Raw genomic sequence first — 4,914 nt, forward strand, 5'->3', positions numbered from 1 at the left:
TCTGAAGCAGCCGACAGCTTCCAAGGTGCCACAAAGAGCTGACTAAAAGATTTTTAAACTGTGAAGTGCTTAAACCTGAACTGATAAGACTAGTGAAAATGCCACTCAAGAGAGTGGGAGGGAGAACTGGGGATGTGGCTCCAGGTAACTCAGCCAGCCACCAGTGAGATTTGACTGTAATGCTTCCAGAGGTGCCTGGAACAAGAGTTCACTTAGAGACATAAAGGGGTGGGAGAGTAATCGGCAGCAGTTGGTAGGACAGCTACCAACTCAAACCAAATTGCGTGCATGCTAAGTCTTTTCAGTCTTGTCCGACTCTATGACCCCATGGACTGTAGTCCACCAGGGGATTTTGTCCATGGGATTCTCCAGTAGGGAATACTGGAGTGGGTTGCTATGCCCTCCTCCAGGGGATCTTCCTGACCCAGGGATAGAACCTGCATCTCTTATGTCTTCTGCATTGACAGGTAGGTTCTTTACCACTAGCACCACCTGGGAAGCCCTCAAACCAAAATAATGAAACACTATTTTCAGGGGACTTCCCTGGTGGTCCAGCAGCTAAGACTCTGCACTCCCAGTGCAGAGGGTCCAGGGTCAATCCCTGGTCAGGGGACTAGATCCCACATACTTGCAACTAAGACCTGGCACAGCCAAATAAATAAATAATTTAAAAAAGAATAATAAAACACTATTTTCATAGGATTCTGGATGTGATTGTTATCATTATTTTAATTTTTACTTTTTGGCTGCACCATGCGGCATGTGGGATCTTAGTTCCCCAGCCAGGGATTGAACTGGCACCCTCTGCAGTGGAAGTCTTAACCGCTGGACTGCCAGGGAAGTCCCAAGTTTGTTTGTTTGTTTTCCATTAACTTTTATTGGAGTATAATTGATTTACAATGTTGTGTTAGTTTCTACTGTTGGATGTGAGTTATTTTTGCATCTATATTTTACGTTTTATTATAATTAATTCATGGAAATATAAAACATTCATAAAAACTGACATACAAAGAGCTTAGGATGAGAACACTTTGGGGCCCATGTCATCTTGCACAGTGAAAATATGGTTACCAGTTACCATGGTTACCAATGTGCACTTCAAACCAAAGAGCCCCCCCACTGAATGTTCTGCCCTGGATAACACCCCTAGGACTTTTCAGAACTTGAGGGGTGCCCCTTCTCACCAACCCAGCATGATGCCATCCTGAAATTCCCTAGCTCTATGATATCAATAACAATCCATGTCTTTATATACTAATAATACCAATAAAATACTGGAGAAAAAAATCTACAGAGAGAAGTAATTATTTGAACATTTCTTTCATGTATTCATCTGTTGAGTTTCTACTCTATGTCAGGCATTGTTCTGGACCATGGAGGCTGATTACAGAGATGAATAAGACAGCAAAATGGATGCCCTCATCCTAGTTCTGAAAATCCAGGAAGGTAAAGACCAACAGGGGACCTCTGCTGCACCACAGCAAAAAAAAAAGTTTTAACATTTCCATATCCAAGATGGTCTGCTGAAAAAGCAAGAAGCAGGCCTCCAACTCAGGGTCCACTTTCCCCCTCCAAATCTCAAGTGCAGGGATCTGCTTGGTGAAAGTTAAGTCACCCGTAGAACCCAGGATTCAAGATACTATGGAAAAGTAGCTTTTAGATTTCAAGTTTCTGGCATTCAGTGAGGCACACTTGTGGGGGGTAGATGGGATTCAGAAAAGAAATGAGAGAGCCAATCTGAACATCAGCCATATTTTTCAAGTGGACAGTGGGTAAGGCTAAGGAACAGCAGTGGTTAATGAATGGGGGTGTGTCAGAGGCTGAGAGAGAGCTGAGCCGAGTTCTGAGCAAGTGTGTCCTTAGCCAAGCTTTTGTGCCTTGGGACTTGGGAAGCTGCTGGCAAACAGCCTCCTCCTCAAAGCTGGGAGAGAAAGGAAAGGCCAGTCCTTCAACTGGAAGGAAAAGAAGATGGATGCTTTTGTTCCCATTTTTATTTCCTTTATTGTTCTTATTCGCTGAATTAGAATTGGGAGAGAAAATTCAGTAGTTGGATCAGTACTTTGGAAATCTGTTGGCATTCAAAAGTTCTTTTCTTTAATGAGGCATGGAGGATAGAATCCAATTGACTAATTGCAGGGTTCCATGCCTGTAGGACTATCTGTTTGAGTGACTCCTGGAGGAAAAATAATCCCAGCAATGTTTAAGTGTCTGTGTTCTGAAAGAACCCACCCCTGCACGCCATGCCCCCTCCAAGGCTCATTGACCCTTTTCTCCAGACCTCATGCGGACTGGCCTGGAAATCATTTCACTGCAGGCTGGGGGTAGCCGCTGCCAGCGAAGTGCCCTGCTTTCCCAGAAAACCTGCTCCAACCCCTGCCTACTTGCTCAGCAAATCCTCATTCCAGGCAGCTGATCTTGGATGTCCCCTCACCGTGTAAACAGAAACCAACTGGGAAACTATATTCTGGAAGAAAATATATTCCTCAACCGAAAAGGAAGATAAAAACTCGAACACATTCAGTAATGTAACCATGATGGCACATGGGCTTTCCTACATCCCGAGTCTCTGGGGCTCCCTTCCTATTCTTTTTATAAAGCCTTGCTTTAAGGTGTAGGAATAAATGTCACCCCAATAGCCCTTAGCTCTCTGGTTTTCTCTATGGATTCCTAGGGGAGGAGAGGCCATCTGGCAGAGGGGATAAATGAACCAAGCTGGTCCAGGTAACTCCTTGTTGCGTTACCTACTGAACCAACCCAGGATCTACTCAGACTTCTTGTTACATAAGATAATAAACTTCTCCTATTATTTAAGCTAGGATCCCCAACCTCTGGGATCTAATACCTGATGATCTGAGGTGAAGCTGATGTAATAATAATAGAAATAAAGTGTACAACAAATGTAATGCACTTGAATCATCCAGAAACCATCCCATCCACAGAAAAATTGTCTTCCATAAAACTGGCCCCTGGTGCAAAAAAGGCTGCGGACCACTGATTTAAGCCACCTTTGGCTGCAATTTCTATTACAGCTGAAACTTCCTAAGGATGGAAAGAGGAAATTTGTTATAGATATTGTTCAGAGAGGCTGGAGCAGGTAGTGAGAGCCAAGAGATGGCCTCAAGGGGCCTTCATCAGGGCAGTGCTGCTCAAAACATGGTTCGAGGACCTGCAGCATCAGAATAACCTGGGCGTTTGTTAGGAATGCAAATTAAAGGGCTTCACCCCAAGATGCACCAAATCAGAGTCTCTGGAGGTGAGGCTGGGAATCTGTATTTTACCCCTCCAGTAATTCTGATGCAACTATATTTGGAGAAGGGCTTCCCTGGTGGCTCAGATGGTAAAGAATCTGCCTGCAATGCTGGAGACCCGCATTCCATCCCAGGAAGGGAAAGATCCCCTGGAGAAAGGAATGGCAACCCACTCCACTATTCTTGCCCGGAGAATCCTACCAAGAGAGAAGCCTGGCAGGCTACAATCCATGGAGTCACAAAGAATTGGACACGACTGAGCAACTGGGCTGGGAATCTGTTTTTTAAGAAATTCTCCCTCCAGTAATTTTGATGCAACTGTATTTAGAAAAAACACTGACCTAGGAGACTTCCCTGGTGGCTCAGACAGTAAAGCGTCTGTCTACAATGCGGGAGACCTGGGTTCCATCCTGGGTGGGGAAGATCCAGTGGAGAAGGAAATGGCAATCCACTCCAGTACTATTGCCTGGAAAATCCCATGGACAGAGGAGCCTGGTAGGCTACAGTCCATGGGGTCGCAAAGAGTCGGACACGACTGAGCGACTTCACTTCACTTCAGGAGACTCCTACAACTGGGAGTGTGATTGGTCCAACAGAGGAAGTGTTGTGCCTCTTGCTCATGGCTGACCTCCCTGAAGCTGTTTTAATCCTCTAGACCTCAGTTTCCTTTTCTGACACAACAATGTGAGATTCAAATGAAGAGCCAGATGTAAAAATGGTTTGAAAGAACTAAAATCTTGACCCCCTAGGAGAGGCCCTGAGCTGACTGTCATACCAGGAGACACGGATTCCAAGGCTGCAGACAGACATGTTGGCCCAGGCTGGACTCCGCCTCCGCAGCCTGTGAGCTTATTTAGACAGGGCGTGTCTTCATCCGTGTCTCCAGGTGTCCAGAGGAAGACCTGACGCGTGGAGGGTGGAGAGTTACGCCATTCTTAATCGAATTCAATCGCCCCTGTTTTGAATTTCCTTTTTCGGATTGCTGCTTGAGTCAGTCGGGAAAGACTGGAAACCCAGGTTCCGTCTCTGCGGTTAGAGGAGGGCCAGCCCCTGTCGCAGTGCTGCCCTTCCTCTCCTACAACCTCAGTGACCTCAGCCTCCTCCCTCAGGAAAGGATGCTCAGGTTTTCCATTGAGGTGACCCGGTCCTCCCGGATTCGGATTTCCCCGGCCTCCGACGCCCAAGGATGTGCAGGACCCGTTGCCCTGGAAAAGTACGAATGATTAAGTCGTAAGCCCTCTCTCTCTCAAGTTTCTAGGTGTCGACTGGGATGCGGGAGCCACCCTCCCCGCCAACAAGAAGGCCCGGCTTAGAGGTGGTGGCCGCGCGCGCGCCCGTTGCGCGGAGCGAGTGGTAGCGGGTGGAGAGGGCGAGCCCGCTGACCAGACGGCCAATCAGAGCCGGGAAGGCCAGCGGTTTGGCACCTGATGGCTACTCAGGCGCGGGCTGAAAGCTCTGTCTGCCCTGAGATTGGTCGAACTTCCTGCCAATCGGGGGCGGGCGCTAGCGGGATTCGGCCAATAGCGTGAGGCAGCCGGGTCAGACCAGTGGCCCTGTGGTCCCCACAGTGGTCGGCTAGCCGGTCGGCGCTGAGGGAGTCACCGCCCTAGAGCCTGCGCGCACTGCCCTCTCGGCCCCTCCGGCCCCGCCTGTCGGCCGCGCCGCG

The sequence above is a fragment of the Bison bison genome, unplaced genomic scaffold (genome assembly GCF_000754665.1).
Source record: "Bison bison bison isolate TAMUID 2011002044 unplaced genomic scaffold, Bison_UMD1.0 scf7180017864072, whole genome shotgun sequence".
Taxonomy (NCBI): domain Eukaryota; kingdom Metazoa; phylum Chordata; class Mammalia; order Artiodactyla; family Bovidae; genus Bison; species Bison bison.